Here is a 19000-nt window from a genome sequence, read left to right as displayed (position 1 = left end):
GGAGAGTGTAGTTACTGACTTCCGTTGATATAACACAAAAACTACAAATCCTATTGTTGATGCTGCATTCATTCAATTCCTATTTTTGAAGGACTTCCCATTGTTTCCTGAATTATTCTCTGCTTCTGGTAACGTTCATATTTCTGGCTCTGACCTTGTTTTCCCTGCCCCCAGGTTCTGCGAAATCCAAGATAACGCTCTCTGCAGTTCTAGCTCTGAGGGAGAAGAAGCATGCTGAAGGTGCCTCTAAACCGGCCGAGAAGAGAAAAGCGGCCCTTGGATCTGGTTCTGGGACTCGCACAAAAAGGAGGTCTGCTGCTGGTCTGGCCAAAGAATAGATTCCCATCGAGGTCACCCCTCTCGTTACGAAGCCTCTTATTCCAGGGTATATTCCTTCTCGTGGCTCTGCTTCAGTGAATCCTCCTGCTTCCGGGTCCATTCCTGTTCCTGATTCTACCCCTGCTGCTGAGTTTTTCCTTGTTCCTGGTTCTACTCCTACTGCTAGAGGTCCTCCTGATGTAGCATTCAGGTTTCCAGGGGACTTTGGCAGGGCGAGTTCTGCTCGTGATTTGAGTTTGATGGGCTAGATGATGTTTCTTGTTCCTACTGCACTGGATAGAAGGGCCTTGGGTGATCTGGCATACCGTGCTGTGGAGCATTCCTTTGAGGTGAATATATGTTAACTGCCTCAGTTCCCCCCCTTTTTTTTGACCTTCTTTGCTTACGGTTGGCAGTCCTTCCAAATGGCTCTATTCCTGCGGGAGAAGATTCCTTCCTTGGAAGCTGAAAAGGCAGAGCTCCTGGAGCAGGTGAAGGCGTATGAGGAAGGCAAGCTTAAGATCCAGGCTGAGTTAGACGCAGCCCAGAGTCTACTGTTGGAGGAAGCTGCTCAGAAGCAGAAACTGCAAAGTAGCCTTTCTGATGTGGAAGGGCGTATTTCTGGTGCTGAGAGATGTGCTGCCAATGCCAAGAAGCGTGCTTCTGATGTTGAGACTCGTCTTTCACAGGTTATGGATGATAAAGCTTCCTTGGTTTCCGAGGTGCACATGCTAAAGGAGAAGAATGCTGACCTTGGGGATGCTCTGATGAACGCTCTTGCCTATGCTGCTCTGGAAACCAAAATCGAGTGTATAAAGGCGTTTCAGAGTGGAGAGCATCTGTCCTGGGATCTGGAAGCAGAAGAAGAGAAAATTGTTGTGGACTTCCCGAAGGGTCTGAATTTAGACTTACTGCCTGGTCTGGAGGGGGAAAGTGTTATTCCTGCTAGTGCTCCAGACGCTGAGGTGCTCCTGCTACTCAGACAACTGCTTCTGGGGCTGTGGAGCACATTGACCTGGAGTAGTATTTCCTGCAGATGAAACTTTGTTTTGCTTTTTAGTTTGTGTTTTGCCATTATGTGGCGTAGCGTGCTGTTTTGACAAACAGTTTAGGCTATTTTGGTCTGGTCCTGGGGACATGCATATTTTGCTTTTCTGATGAACTTATAAAATTTAAATGCGGTATTTCTCGTTTTCAGATATACTTTGTGTCGTACCATTTCTGGTGTTCTTTTGATTTGTGCATGCACTTTTTACGCTGTATGTTTGGCCATCGCTATTTGATTGCTGGCTATGGGATCTAGTTCGCCTACTTGTTAAGAGAAGCCAGACTTGCGTGGGTGCTAATGTAGCGCGGGAGACTGGTTGTCCCGGTTGTACGTGCTTAGCCACGAACACACGCCTTCTGTAGTGAATGCAAGGTCTGCCAGATTAATTTGCATTTTTATTCAATTAGCCGTTTACTTGAAATAGTATTTAAACATATTTTATGCTAATTTTGGGAAAGAGAATTTATATATTCGATGCGTTAAAGTGGTGGATGTTTACAAAATAAAGTTTAAAGCTAGAGAATACTTAAGTCAAAACATATACAGGAAAAATTTTTAGAACCAGAGAATGTTGAAATGTATGTAGAGAAATTTTCAGAATCAGAGAAGGTAAAAATGTATGCAGGAAAATTTTTCAGAACTAGAGAAGGTAAAAATATGCAAGAAAACATATGTGAGTAAATATTGGATGTCAATCAAATTTTCAGAGCCAAAGAATTTTTAAGGCAAAATCTAGAACCTGGCGGAGTTGCATCTGGTAGACTGAGTACACGGTTATTGACCGTGCTGGTCGCTTAAGTGAAATACTTTTTCAAGTGGATAATGTTCCAGGATCTGGGAACCATTTGTTCTTAAATAGTCATGAGTCGGTAAGCTCCATTTCCAACTATACTTTCTACTTGGTATGGCCCCTCCCAGTTGTAGGCGAATTTTCCTGCTTGTCGGTTCTTGGTATTCTGGAAGACTTTTCTCAGGACCAGATCTCCTACCTGCATGGTTCTTACCTTCACATTCTTGTTATTGCTCCTGGCCATCGTCTGTCGGTATGAATCCATCCTAATATGAGCGCTGGTTTTGAGCTCGTCTATTGTGTACAGACTGCTTGCCATTTCCACCTGATTCCGATCTTCTCCTATGCATCCATACCTGTGGGTTGGGACCCTGTCCTTGGATGGAATGACTGCTTCTGCCCCGAACACTAGGCTGAAAGGTGTTTGTCCCGTTGCAACCTTGGGCGTGGTTTTGTCAGTCCAGAGAACTAGATGCAGCTCTTCTGCCCACTTACCCCCTCTCTCCTCCAGCAACTTTTTTAGGTTTTCCATGATAATCTTATTGCTGGATTCGGCTTGTCCGTTGGACTGGGGGTTCCTGGGAGTAGACTTCTGCAGTGAGATATTCCACCTAGCACAAAAAGCTTCTGTCTTATTTCCAATTAATTGGGATCCATTATGACATATAATCTCAGATGGAATGCCAAACCTGCATATAGTATCTCGTTTAATGAAAGATATAACCTGGGTTTCTGTAACCTGGGAGGATGATTCTGCTTCTATCCATTTGGAGAAGTAGTCCGTCATGGCGAGCATATAGACTTTATTTCCTGGTGCCTTGGGCAATGGCCCCACCATGTCCATTCCCTACTTCATGAAGGGCCAGGGCGAAATGATCGGATGTAGAGGCTCTGCTGGCTGGTGGCTGACGTGAGCGTGCCTCTTACAAGCATCACATTTTTTTTGCGAACTCCACGGTATCTTTGTGCATTGTGGGCCAGAAGTATCCTTGCCTCAGTGCCTTATTGGATAGGCTCCTGCTCCTGCATGATTTCCACATCCTCCACTGTGGGGAGCATGCAAAACAGCCTGAGATTCTTCCCGATCCAGGCATCTGAGGTAGGGTCCAGCGAGGGATTTCCTGAACAAGACACCATCAATTAGTATGAATCTGTATGCTTTCATTCTGAAGCTCCTTACCTCCTTCTTATCTGTTGGCAGGATGTCATTCTGCTGCCAGTCCTGGTATGGTTTCCTCCAGTCTGGAGTATCTTCTTCACTGTTGGTGCTGCACAACACTTCTGCTTCCTATTCAGATTTCAGTATTGCTGTCTCCAGCACGTGGACAATTGGTATTGTGGAGATGGCTCCTACTTTGAATGTTGCCCTCAGGGTGGCTAGCGCGTCTGCTTCTGCGTTCTGGTCCCTGGGGATTTGTTTGATGTTGAACGTGGCTAATCGGAGGGTCAACTCCTTTGCTACGTCTAGGTATGCCATCATCCTGGAGTCCCTGGCTTCATAAGAATCATTTACATGGTTAACTATAAGCTTAGAATCACCGCAAACCTTGAGGTGTCTAATTTTCAGCTCTAGAGCCAACTTCAGACCCAAGATTAAGGCCTCGTATTCTGCTTTGTTGTTTCAAGCCTTGAATTCACATCGTACCGCCTGAACTATGAGGTCTCCCTGGGGTGATTTGAGGACAAATCCTACTCCTGCGCCTCTTGCGTTGGAGGCTCCCTCCACATGTAGCTCCCACACTTGTTCTCCTTTATCTTCCTCCAGGTTCAGGATGTCTTGTTCTGCCTGGGTCTGGAGAGCCGGGCAAAAGTCAGACACAAAGTCTGCCAGAGCCTGAGACTTTATTGCTCTACGAGGCTAGAACTTCAAGTCATAACCGCTCAGGTGCACGGATCATTTAGCCATCCTTCCTGACAATTCTGGTTTTCTCATGATAGTCTTAAGAGGGTAATTAATTATCACGGAAATGGTATGAGACTCAAAATAAGGACGCAATTTATAGAAGGTTGTAACGAGTGCAAGGACGAGTTTTTCAAGTGATGTGTACCTGGTCTCTGCAGGAAGTAGACACTTACTGACGTAGTATACTGGATGGTGTGATCCCTCCTGCTCTCGTATGAGTACTGCACTTACCACTGTTTCTGTGATTGATAGATACATGAATAATGGTTCTCCTTGCTCTGGCTTTGATAGGAGTGGTGGGGTGCTAAGATAGTGCTTTAACTCCTGAAATGCTTTCTCATGCTCCTCGGTCCACTCAAACCTTTGACTTTTTCTGTGTCGTAAAACAACCTGCATCTGTCGGAGGATCTGGATATGAACCTGTTTAGGACTGCCACTCTTCCAGTCAGGCGCTGGACGTCTTTTGGTTTCTACGGTGACTCCAGCTACAGAATTGCTTTAATTTTTTCAGTGCTGGCCTCTATCCCCCTCTGGGTCACCATGTATCCCAGAAATTTTCCACTGGAGACCCCGAAGGTACACTTTGTCGGATTCAGCTTCATCTGGTCTTTTTTGAGGGTATTGAATGTATCTGCTTGGTGCTGGTGGTATTGTGAAGCCTGCTTTGATTTGACGACCATATCGTCTATGTAAACTTCCATAGTTTGACCTATTTTCTCTTTAAACATCATGTTTACCAGCCTCTTGTAGGTGGATCCTGCATTTTTAAGTCCAAAAGGCATGACGTTATAGCAATAGATACCTTGCTCGGATCTGAATGCCGTCTTTTCCTGGTCGCTAGGGTGCATCTTTATCTGGTTTTAGCCACATCAGGCATTCAAGAATGTTAGCATTTCGTGACCTGCAGTAGCATCCACCATGGCATCTATGTGTGGTAGCGGAAATTGATCTTTTGGGCAAGCTTTATTTAAATATGTAAAATCGACGCAGACCCTCCACTTGCTATTTTTCTTCGGAACCACCACCACATTGGGCAACCATTCTGGATATTTTACTTCTCGAATCTTTCCTGCAGCAAGCAGGTTATCTACTTCCTGGTTTATGACCTTGTTCCTTTCAGAAGCAAACTTCCTTCTTTTCTGTTACACAGGTTTATAGCTTGGATCCACACTTAGCTTGTGGGTTATCACACTTGGGTTTATCCCTATCATATCATTATGTGACCAAGAAAAACATTCCATGTTAGTTCTTAACAACCGAACGAGTTCTTCGCGAATGTTACCTGTACATTCTGATCCAATTAACATGGTTCGTTCTGGATGCAGCTTGTCCAGGATGACTTCGTCTAGTTCTGCCTGCTGGGGCTCAATATATTCGTCCTGGATGCGCTGGCTCTGTAATTGCTATGCAGGTGGGATGGTTGTTGACTTTAGAGCCACTTTATAGAAATCCTTAGCTTCTTCCTGGTCCCCAGTATCTCTTGCACACCCCAAGACGTCGGAAATTTCAGACACTGGTGGTATGTCGAGGTTATTGCCTTCATCTCGTGGATCCAGGGCCTTCCAAGGATCACATTGTAAGTAGAGGGTCTATCAATAGCCAGATACCTTACCTGCTTGTTAACTCCTTCGGCATAAGTTGGGATGACGATCTCTCCGAGGGAATGCTTTGTTTCACCATTGAAACCAACCAAGGGAACCGCCTTCTTTGCTAGATCCTTTTCACTGAATCCCATGACTTTGAGTGTCTCTAGTGTGATTAGGTTGACGGAGCTTCCAGTATCTATTAAGATCTTCTTCACCTCGCAATTCCCTATGGGGAGTGTGATGATTAATGCGTCGTGGCGCTGTTCTAGAGCAGACTGTGCATCTGTTTCGTCAAAGGTGACTGATGGCAGGTTATGGCGATTGATTCTGCATGAATATTCTGGTTTATCCCCCTTTGCTTCAGCGGCACGCCTCTTTGCTGCTGAGTACATCAATCCGCATAGCTCCGAGCCACCTGTGATAACATTAACAATTCTAGTACACCGAGGAGGGGGAGATGGCAGAACCTGATCTGTAGAGTTCACTCTGGTTGTGCCTCTGGGTAAGAGGTGATTCAGATTTCCTCGATCATAATGATACTTGACTTCCTTCCTGAGAGAATGGCATTCGTCTGTGTCGTGGGTGTTGCTGCCATGGAACTCACACTTTTTGCCAGTACCCTTTCAACTGCTGGAGTATCCTTCTGCCGGAGGCTTGGGCCATCTAACTCTGCGACCCAGCTCCTGCAGGGCTTTGAAAAATCCTGCAAAATTAGTGGTGAAACCATACTCACTTACCTTTTGAAGCAGGTCTGCCTCGCCCTTTCCTTCAGAGCTTCCAGAAACTTTGTTCACGCTCCTGCTGTAGGGTTTGGATCTTTCTCTCCTCTTTTCCACCGAGGCTTTTCTTGACATTGGGTCTGAATCATAAGCGCATCTTATAGGTGCAGAGTCCTCCTCCAGCCTCATGACAACAATCACCTTTGATTTACTTCCTCAAAGGTAGTACACGGATGCATGGTCAGGTTCTTGTATAGATCTGAATCCTGGTGCAATCCCCGGCGGAAGGCTTGTATAGCGGTTGCTATATCGCACCTTATAATTGCCACCTTCTCCTTGTTGAACCTGTTAAAGTAATCACGAGTAGATTCCTCAAACCCTTGCACTATTCGATAGAGGTCGCTGGTCTGCTTCTCTGGCTTTCTACTGCTGGTGAACTGCTCGTTGAACGCATTAACTAGGTCGGCAAAGTTGGTTATACTCTTATTGGGCAGGCCGACGGACCACCATCATTTTTTGCTTGTAGTGGTTGACGTGATCAAGTGGATCTGTTGTTCCGTCGTAGAGCGTCATGGCTGGTGGTACACACCCTTTAGGAACGCCGACGAGGGCTATGTCGTCCACGAAAGGTAAGTCTGCATAGGTATCTCATGCCGCTTTCTCTAATGGATGTGCGACACCTGGTATTATATACATTAGGTCCCTCAACTCCTGGTACTGCTGCTCTAGCGAACTACCTGCTCGTGCAAGGGGGTTAGAAACAGGCGGGAAGGAACCAACATGTGTACCTCCTAACCAGGGCCCTCCAGAAAATTGGCCAGACGCTGGATGACTTGTCATTGGTGTTGCACTGATTATAGATCCAGGCCGCCATCCTAGTGTTTGCTGAAAGCCTCCGACCGAGGCTCCACTGGTGAATTGGCTGAGTGATGGAACTGTTGTGTTGATGACAGCTCCAGATTGCCATCCGGATGTCTAATGCACGGGCGTCCCTGCAAAATGTGGATAGTCAGACCCTGGCAGAGTGTTAAGCAGTGCATTACCTGGTGTCTGCTGCAGGCTGGGTGAGTTGTCAAATGACAAACATCCCAATCCTCTAGGCTCAACTGGTTCACTGGGTGCTACTCCTGAAAGGTCTAGTCTGGTGACTAGTTCTGACGGAATTGATCGACTTGATCCTCCACCGCTGGTCAGGTTCAGGGCCTCAGGTGCCGACGCTGGTTTAGGCTGGACCGCTGTTACGATCTGAGAGATCAGGTTCTGGTTGTCCTTTCTCAGATCCTCAAAGGTCTGGCGCAGAGTATCCATCCCCTGGATCATCACCTGCATCGGGTCAAGTACTGGAGGTCCTCTGCTTCTGAGAACTTCTGCACCTGATCCCTCCTGGGTCGGGGCTCTGGACGTAGCTTCACCTCTGTTGGGGCTGCTCTCCTGGCTGGATCTGGATTGGCTGGGCGTGCCTGCTGTCTTGGGTATCTGCGGCGGTTTAAGAGGCAGAGGCAGAGGCATGGTACTGGGTGACATGCTGACGGGGATCATCTGACTGGATGCTGGGGGTGCACTCACTGATCCTGTAGATGCAGGAGAAGGTCCTGCTCTATAGGACAGGTCTGACATGCTCTAGATGCTGTACGAATTCTGGCTGGTTCCGGACATGGTGACGGCTGGTTCGGTCTTGCGAGATTTGGCTATAGAAAATGATCACTATGCCCCATGGTGGGCGCCAAACTGTTTTGGTAAAAAATTTACCGACTATTGATTAAATTTAGTGAGTGATAGTGAGTAATTTATGGCCACCGACGACTTGGATATAACGAATTTATTGTACGTATGAGCGACGAAATAAAAGATTGACACGCAACGTTTTGGTGACGCGGATCGAAAACCCGATATGGGAACAACCACGGGAGGAGTTGGTATCCCACCAATTTAGCACTATAATCGAAAGGATATTATGTAAGTAAGGAAATACAACGAGTAATTTGCTAGCGAAATATTGATATGTGGAGACGAGATATTGAGTGTGAGTGTACTGGGGTGTGGAATTTGATGCCCCCCCTTCTATCTTCCTTCTGCCTTTTTATACCCGCTGCTTCTTAGGGTTAGAGTTTTCAATGCCTCCTGCATCTGATCCTGTTATATTACGGCTGTTACCATAAGAATAGGGGTAGTTGTTGAAATAGTCAAAGGTCCCATTTCTCCTTTGCACATGGGTTTATCAAGTACAAATTGTGTTTGTTTAGCTTTTTATCCTACGTTCCCCACAATGTCCACCTCATCAATCTTTTTTCCTTTTTCTTCTGCCAATAATCAAGCGCCACGTCATCATGGAAAAAGGGTGATATTTTATCCCCAACAAAAAGTACAAAATTAGATATCTACAGTATAAAAGTAATTAGGTATGAAAAAATTTACATATGCATACTAAGCAAAAATACTCAGGTTCATTCAAAGGTTAATGGGTATAACATTCATCGTAGCGGCAAAATCTAGCGTCAAAATCCTGCAAATAAATCAAAAGAAACTAATTGAGAATGAACTTGATGCATGCTTTATTCTTGCTTAGTATTATCTCTACATTAACTCCCTCCGTCTCAGTCAATAGTTTACATTACTTGTATAAAAGTATCCGTGCTTATGCGTGCTTTATTCATCTTTGGGTGCAAATAAACGTACCAATTATGCCTACTACAAAAATGGATGAAACCAAAGTCATTAATTTAACACAAACTCACAAAGTTAGATCGTTATAACTTCCATCGATAATTCTTGTAGTATACTGTCTAACACACAAACAAAAAGTAAGCAGCATGTTTCGTTGACAATACCGTGCCCCATAATATTTTTGATTGGCGATTACACCTTGGTAACATCTTCATCCTATCAATGAACAAAAGATATCAGTTAGTAAAAACACCATACAACATCTGCTATATATCATAGTGTAAAACTAAAGATTGAGAAACAAATTAACAATTAACAATAATAAGTCGATATCAGGAAAGGGGAATCTATTGTGGCTTAGAACGTAATAAGCTTTTATATATACAAATAGAATTTGTATCCTACCCAAATGGACATGGTTTAGCTGTATCTTATTAAAAATACATGCTTTGCTGTTGATCAAACTCATGCATTAGGCCATTAGTCAATTGCATATATATATATATATATATATATATATATATAAGAGAGAGAGAGAGAGAGAGAGAGAGAGAGAGAGAGAGAGAGAGAGAGAGAGAGAGAGAGAGAGAGAGAGAGAGAAGGTTCTTATAAGGCCATTATATCATATAAGGCCCTAAGTTTTTATAAGAACCCTTGGATGAAGGGATTAAATGGATGAGATAAGGAGAGTGGGCGCCTTTTTTAGAGCAAAAAAAAAAAGGAAATGCTTGTTGTATGAGAGAGGGTCCACATATCACTGTTTCTGTACTTCTTCCAGTACAATCCCGCGGACAAAAGGAATAAACAAACACTACTAATTCATTTTGCATGCTTTTCCTCTTCATTCACCATTCAAAACCTCTCAACAAGCAAAACCCATAAAAATCACCATACAAACGATCCTAAATCCTGTAAAATGCATTATAAATCATCAAAAAAATAAGAGAAATTTCATTCCAACTGTAAAAATACTTCATGTTGCCGTTAAATTTCATTCGTTTTGTTGAAGATAAATAAATTGTCATTGTTCATCAGAGAAAGACGCTCAAAATGACAGTCAGTGTTTGTGAAATGGATCATATGCAGATTGAAGTTGCCGTCGATGGTGAGTTATTTGCTTTCTTATTTGTGTATTGGTTATTGTTGTAGCTTGATGTTCAAGAATAAAGTGCTATATGTAATTTTTGATTGATGTTCATTATTTTAGCTTGTTGTAGCTTGTTGTTATTTCATTTGTGTTCATTATTCTTAATGGTGTTGTACTTTCATGGTGTTCATCAGATTTGTTCTTTCATTTTGGTAGCTTGTTGTTCATGGCAAAAAATGATGGAAATTTAAAAGCTTGATAAAGAACGAATTATAACTTCAGTGGGTTTAAGTAAAACTCTTACCCGTATATGTATAACTTCAATAATACAGTTTGTGTACTCATGCAGTTCTTATATTCATCGTGTTATAACTCCACTGGTTTTTTGTATAACACTTTGACAATTTCCTGCAGCTTCAGGTAACAGAGTAAATCTAACCCTAAATTTTGCATAAAAAATATTACTAAACAACCAATTTTGATATAGTTATTCATGTTATAGCTTAAGTTATACATTCATTAAGTGAAGTTATAGGATGTGGAGGGTTATACATTCTCTACTTAGAGTTGTACATTATATGATTAGAGTTATACAGTATGTGTCTAGAGTTGTACATTATATGTTGTAGAGTTTTCATTATATGCTAAGAGTTATACATTGTATGACTGGAATTATACATTATATGCTTAGAGTTATACCGTCTGTATCTAGAGTTATACAGACCGTGTCTAGAGTTATACATTATATGCCTAGAGTTATACAGTCTGTGCCTAGAGTTATACATTGTATGACTAGAGTTATACAGACTGTGTCTAGAGTTATACATTATATGCTAAGAGTTATACATTATATGCCTAGAGTTATACAGTCTGTGCCTAGAGTTATACATTGTATGACTAGAGTTATACATTCTGAAAACTAAAGTAATACAGTCTACAATGTATAACTCTAGGCATATAATGTATAACTCTTATCATATAATGAAAATATATAAACAAATGTATAACTCTAGACACAGAGTTATACATTATATGCCTAGAGTTATACAGTCTATGTCTAGAGTTATACAGTATATGCCTAGAGTTATACGATCTGCAAATCTAGAGTTATACAAAGATATGTCTAGAGTTATAAAGTCTGTGCCTAGAGTTATACATTCTATGCTTGGAGTTACAGGGTAAATGGTAAGTAGCTTGGAGTTATATATTTCTTAATCATTTCATGGATGTTTGATTCTACTCAGATGGTCGTAAGGAAGCGGAAATTGAGTATTGTAAGCATTTGGCAGCGGAGTTTACACCTTGTGTAGGACAACAATTTTTTGAAATCGACGAGGCAGTGACATTCTATAAAATTTATGCATTGACGTCCGAGTTTGATGTTCGGAAGTATTCGACGAAAAAATGGCGCGACGGTGAAATCAAGTGAAAGTTATACATTCTACTTGAAGAATGTATAACTCTTGTTGCCATGTGTATAACTCTTCTTTCAGAATAACTTTAGAAGTTATTCAATTGTTCACTGAACTGCAGTTATTTGTAGTATAAATCTGATCACATTTTGAATAACATTAGCTTTCAGAATGTATAACTCTTGTTATTATATGTATATCTCTACTTGCAGAATGTATAACTCTTGTTGCCATATGTATAACTCTACCTTGATAATGTTTAACTCTTATTATTATATGTATAAGAGTACTATATGGATGGAGACGTTATTTAGATGACAGTAACTTCATAATTTAATTTGATTACGGGGACACCTGCTACACGGTGCAAATTGTATGTATGATGTTTGAAAGGATGGGAATTCTGTGCCGACATATAGTATGGATTTTGTCGGCTAACGGCAAGAAGACAATTCCAGATGATTACGTTTCTACAAGATGGAGAAAAGATGCATTGCAATTCAAATTATCAGAATGTGATGGTGAACAAACGGATTCAAATAGTAGCGCTGATGGAAAAGAAGTTGAGATGGGAAGTTGTGGTCAGAAGTTCATGCGACCATTGGTTTACTTCGTGGCATGAGTGTGACTGAAGTTGTGAACTTAAGCTCCTTAATTAGAGAGTTCAAAGAGAAACTTTTACTGTACAAGAAAGATTTAACTAAGCAGCAGGAATTCGAGCAAATTCTTGGTTGCCCCGCCAGTGACGAGGTAACAATACTTCCACCAAAACAATCCAAAAACAAAGGCAGCGGTAAAAGAATGGTGTCAGCTAAGGCTAAAGCCATTGCCTTGGCTTGTAAGCTAAAGCGCATGTGTAATAACTGTAAACAAATGGCACACCACGATAAACGGAACTGCCCTAACCCATTTTCTGAGCATCCACCGTCTTCACCAGCATCTGAAGGAGTAGAAGAAGAAGAAGAAGAAGAAGAAGAAGAAGAAGAAGAAGAAGAAGAAGAAGAAGACGACGAAGAAGAATAGAGAAACTTAACATGCTGTAGTAGTAGGCAGTAGAAAAATACCACCGTCTCAACAAATTATTTACAATCTTTTTTTCTTTAAAAGGTAAAAAATCTGGTGAGACGGAAGGGGTATTCAGTAGCTAGCTTTTGTCTATTTTGAATGAGGTTTGCACTTAAATGATGTAATTTGGTAACTTCACCTTCCAGATTGTATAACTTCAGTAATATGAGTGTGAAATTTCAAGCTAATGTTGTATAACTCTTTTACACAATTTGGATGACTTTTGTTCATGGCAAAAAATCCAATATTTAAAAGTTTGATAAAGAACGAATTATAACTTCAGTGGGTTTAAGTAAAACTCTTACACATATATGGATAACTGTACTTCACAGAGTGTATAACTCTTATAGTTATCTGTATAACACTTCTAATTATGTGTATCTTTTGCCCTTATTTCTATAATTGTCGATATATTTGACTAAAGTCATATGTTGTATGACTCTTGTACACAATTTGTATAACTCTTGTTATTTTTTGTATAACTCATAACTGTTTAATAAATTTTGCCTTTTTCATAACTGGAGTCATGTGTTGTATAACTCTTGTACACAATTTGTATAACTCTTGTTATTTTTTGTATAACTCATAACTGTCTAATAAATTTTGCCTTTTTCATAACTGCAGTCATGTGTTGTATAACTCCTGTACACAATTTGTATAACTTTACTTCACAGAGTGTATAACTCTAATTCTTATCTGTATAACTTGGATTTTAATTATAACAGACCAAGAAGATATAATAATAATCTATTCTAAAAAAGTTGTCTAAGTTGTTAAGGAGTTTCTTGACAACATGCTAGAGTTTCAAAAACAGAGACTACAAAAAGAATGGAAATACATTCTATTTTTTCCCAGGTTTTTTATCTGCTTTCCGCGCCATTTTTCGTCTGGGTTCTAGTTGCTTCAGGATCTGGTCTTTCTCTCCAATGAAACCGTTGACCTTGGTCAGAACTCCTTGCCCGATGATGTTCATGTCAGCTAGGACAAGCGTCACTGCCAGCTGGATTACCAAATATCGACGGTTCACCTTCCTCTCAAGATCAACATGACCAAAACTATCACCCTCGTACATTAACATGTGCATCATGGTGAACACGCCAGACTCGGTGTCGTTAATCGTTTGCTTATGCCAAGCAAACAGGATCTGACGAAACTGGAACTCCGTTAGGAATTTCCCTCTGTCCTCGTCCCTAGACTCCAGATAGTCGCTCATGAGGCTCGCCTGGCACAAACAAGAAACGTCAAAAAGTGAAATTGTAAAGCGGTGACAACACTTTTGAGTTGAACGTAATTACAATTTAATTCCACTTACAATTACGTGACACGCTTTACATATCTCCGACTGGCCCGGACTTGAGTAGTACTTATTATCAAGAAGATCAATCATACGTGAATTAAAGTTGATACACGCACATGCATAATGGGCTTCAATCTTAATGGATACGAAGATTAAATCAGCCTTCAAGCTGAAATATTTTCCACTGTCGATTCTGAAGACGTCCCACACATTATACAACCTTTCGGTGTTCTGTGTTTGTTGGACAGGGTTTCGTACAAAGTTCAAGATTATTTCCTGCTCAAATAGAAGTATATGTATGAGAATACCAGAGGAGTTATAGAGGTTGTGCAATGGAGTTGCACAGTAACTCTTATAACATATTGAAGTATGCCTAAGTTCATACTGGCTGTTAATAACTTTTCAAAACAAAATGTGTAACTCCATAGAGGGTATGTATAACTTTAGTCTTATTTTCCACTGTGAAAGTTTTAAATATCATACCCTCAAAGTATAACTCTAAAGAGGGTATATGAAACTCTTATAGAATATTAAAGGATTGATTACAACCATACCATATGACGGATACCGAAGACAGATGAACGAAAAAACGCGCACTCCTCTGCCTCCAAACGATTAAGCAACAAGGACCAACACTCAATCACTGAATTATACATTGGCGTCTCAGGGAGCATGGACAGCATTTGCAACCTATTAATTGTTGCGTGCCGGGAATAGTTCACAAGTAGTTCACTGTGGTTCGACATGACAGTGTTAGTCGGGCTATAACGTCTACTAAATGGGAAGGTAACTGCTATTAAAATGACTGCATAACTTCAGTGATGAAACATATAACTGCAGATTAGGAATGTGTAACTCCATTAACGATATGTATAACTTTTGTTGGTAAAGTTATACATTTCATAGTTGAAGTTATACAAAGCATAAAACAGTACTCAAGTGGTTCTGTTGATTTTAGCCAGCTTACCCATTTGGAAATTTGTAGTCATCAAGGAAAACGTAATCAGCCACTTGTTTGCGATACACCGGGATATCCCTAATTAATGTCTTTTTTAACTTCAGCATCTTGGCGACCACTGTAAGGTCGGCGTCTGGTTCCCCGCAATATGTGGTGCAACCAAGGCCATCGCCCTTACCCCGGGAGTGGCTATTGACCGCTGAGAGGGCCCGACTAGACGGCGTCTGGCCCAGGGCTACTTGGGAAGGTGAAGTCCGATAGGTTGAACTGACTTTGGAGCAAGGGTGTTTAGTAGAACTGTTCTCTCCAGCAACTCCGGCACCTCTTTTCCTTCCACTTGTGTTGCCGGCTAACCTCTGTGCCTCACGCAGCTCCTTCATTTCATGGTCTTTAACCTCCTTAAAAGTTGTTACCCTAGATAACACAGCTTCCTTATCCACGTTAATGTCACTGAGGACAAGGGTGGCAGCAACTTCCACTCGCATGAGGTCATTGTTGTCCTTTGTCCCTATGGTACACTCGAATGGCTCTCCATGGTACAACAACATATGAACCATGACGTAAAGACCACAGTCATTGTCAGTATACCCTGCTCCCTGCCAGTTGAATTTAATGTTTACAAAAGGAAATCCTTCAACTTTCTTCCCTTTGTCGAGCTCTTTGGAGACCATATACTTTCTCATCGCATCAGCCTGGTAGAAGTTAGGCAAGGCGTTTAAAAGGGGAAGACCAATTAACAAAACAATGGAGCTGAAAATTAATCTAGTCACCAGTTTTATAAGTCTTACAGTAATACGCGCAATCCTTCCATATGGTAATTTCAGAAGATCGTCCTCGTAAGAACGATTATCAAGGTACTCGATCTGCTCAGAGAGGAAATTTATGCAAATGCAAGAGTAGTGATCTTGATCGCCAGTGCTTACCGGGACGAAAACCTACAAACATGCACCAAAAGTCTAAGAGCTATAAAACATAATTAGAATCTTAGAGGTATACATATTGTGCATAATTGGAATTATACATTCTATAGTTAGAGTTATAAATTATATGTCTAGAGTTGTACATTCTATTTCTAGAGTTAATACATTATATGCCTAGAGTTGTACAGTATATGCTCAAGGTTTTGATGAGTGGCTAACTTCACTCCATAACTCTAGGCATAGAATGTATAACTCTAACCATAGAATGTATAACTCACTGCACATAATGTACAACTGTAAGCATATACTGTATAACTCTAGGCATATGCTTACAGTTGCACATTATGTGCAGTGAGTTATACATTCTATGCCTAGAGTTATGGAGTGAAGTTAGTCACTCATCAAAACTCTAAGCATATACTGTATAACTCTAGGCAAATAATGTATAACTCTAGCCATAGAATGTATAACTCTAGCCATTCTGAAAACTAAAGTTATATAATGTATAACTCTAGCCATAGAATGTATAACTCTAGCCATAAAATGTATAACTGTAAGCATATACAGTATAATGTATAACTCCAGGTATAACTCTAGGTATAACTCCAGGCATCTAATGTATAACTCCAAAGTATATATTGTATAACTCTAAGCATATACTGTATAACTCTAGGAAAATAATGTATAAATCCAGTATGGAAGTGTCTCTATATTGATATCTGCGCTCACCATATCAGAGTCCAGTTGGAATGGACTAGAGCACGACTCTTGCCACATGTCCCACGAGGCACAAAAGCCTTCAGAATGATCAACAACCAAGTTTTTTTTCCTGCCTTGCCAAATTGCAATTGCTAGGTCCTATAAAAATGATAGACGGGGGTTGTCAGCTTATATCACAAGTTACATACATTTTGTCACAAAATAACTTGCGGAGTTCGAGCACACTTACAGCGTGACCTAGGCCAAAGAAACATCGCGAACTTGCAACAACTACGGTGTTCGCATGCGTAAGCTGATTGAGTAGTACAAACCAGCAGTCGATGACATTGGCCATAACCTGAGACCCGGGCATCAACATCTGGAGATCAATACGCGTTATGCAATTTGGGGTGTTATATGTGACCAATTGTTCCCTACAAAGGATTAGCAAAATGAGACACGCAGCAAGTGTTGTTCATGACCTGTTTCACTGTCGTATTGAAATATAGGTAAAACTTATCTTTTACTTACTCTTTATTATGGTCGTGGAATTGATCAAAGATATAATCCATTACATCCTTCCTCACCCTGAACACCGTCCTGAAACGTATCTTGTTAAATCGCAGCAACTGTGAGCATACGTGCTGGTCAGGTTCGGGTGCCCCAAAATCCTTAGAACAACCTAGGTTCTCAGGTACAATGTCCATACACGGAAGGGCGACAATTGAATGCAGTAAGAAAGGATGGTGGATCATGTCACATCGCAGCACATAAATAGGGGGGGGGGGGAGGGGTGGTGCAGCCGGCTCAACCCTAGCACCAACGATTTCAACTACCACACCTTCTTTGGCCGAACTAATCGTTCGCTCATCAACCCCGGCAAATGCCTCATTCACATCTGCCGTGCTCATGAAAGTCAGAGGGATTTTATTTCCACTCCATTCCGTTGAAGGATCCCCCGGGGTGACCTCCGCACCATCGACAACAACTACGTTTTCACCCCCGTTGTTAGAATGTTGTTCAACATTCTCAATTACATCCTTTAGTACAGTGGCCTGAATGAAAAATAATAAAATTAAACACCATGCTTTTGTATCAAAAAAGTTACAGGTATAACTCTAAAAGTGATACAAAGAGGTCACACGATTCTGAAAACAATGAATTACAGTTATACATAGAAGGGCAAGAGTTATACACATGTGTGAAGTATTACAAATATGCTATAAGAGTTATACATATTTGAGTTAGAGTTATACACATATGGTTAAGAGTTATACCAAACGGCCATTGCAGTTGTACAGATTGAAAAATAAAGTTATACAAAGAGGCACTACAGTTACAAGGCCTCATCATAAGTTTCAACAAAGTTATACTTTATCTACTTAGAGTTATACACGACCAATTAAAAAAAAATGAATGTATAACAAGTATTTAGCGCAAATTAACAAACTTACCTCGCCACCAGGACCACTCCCGTCCGCTGGAAATCCACATAAAGCTTCCTTGATTTCAGCAGTAGAAAACATACACTCCATCAATTCTTGTGTATCCATTGGCAATGATGGGACCGTAGATTTTTCCATCTCCTTATCTGACGGTTGATTGTTTGACAATCTTTCAACATTTTCATTCAATCCCTGATACGAACTGAGCAGCGGAATTAAGGACGAATTGGACAGTACTAAGGACTGTTCGTACTAGGTACGCGCAGACCTGAAACTGTTTGATCAAGACGACAAGAACTATTAAAATAGCGGACTGTTTTTGGCGAACCGAATGTACCAGGTACGACCCGTTCTGGTTTTTGTGAATAAAAGGGATAGTGTATGAACAAGCAAGACCTATTACTTGATCAAAGTGAGTGGGACCAAGACCTATTGATCAACAACTCGAGAGTTTAATCGAAATCGCATTTCAACCAAACCAGTTTTGTTTCTAAGCAAGAAACGATTTTAACATAAGTGTTTTGATTATATTTTCTGGATGCTTTATTCATAAACTTGAAGGCATTATATAGCCTCAAGTGAGCCGTCCAAATAGCTAGGCAAGGTGAAGAGTTGAGCAATCACTCTTCACTTAATTACAACACTAAAAGCTATTAGTTCAATAAACTTAGACAACTACTAATTAAGCTTAAGATATTATTGTAATAACATAATCTGAAAAATGCTAATAAAATGTAATATTGGTCCGTCCCTTCCTTGGTAAACGTGCCACCATCAGCTCCCATACACCATACTTAGCAAAGTAACATAAGAAGGACAATTGGAGTTCATAGGCTGAAAATTACGAACCACCATCAGACCATTACCGTGAGTGTTCACAACCAACCCGTCCAGCTCATCAACTATCCCCGAGTCACTAGCTTGGTTCGCATCATCCCCTCCCCCTTGAAAAGGAATTGACCTCAATTCAGCTAGGCCATCGTCATCCAAGTAAGGAGAGAGATCACCAACATTAAAAGTGGCGTGAACACCATAATCACCGGGAAGTTCAACCTTATAAGCATTGTTGTTGACTCGACCCACAATCTT

The sequence above is a fragment of the Silene latifolia genome, chromosome Y (assembly GCF_048544455.1).
Source record: "Silene latifolia isolate original U9 population chromosome Y, ASM4854445v1, whole genome shotgun sequence".
Taxonomy (NCBI): Eukaryota; Viridiplantae; Streptophyta; class Magnoliopsida; order Caryophyllales; family Caryophyllaceae; genus Silene; species Silene latifolia.
Note: the sequence above shows the minus strand (reverse complement) of the source record.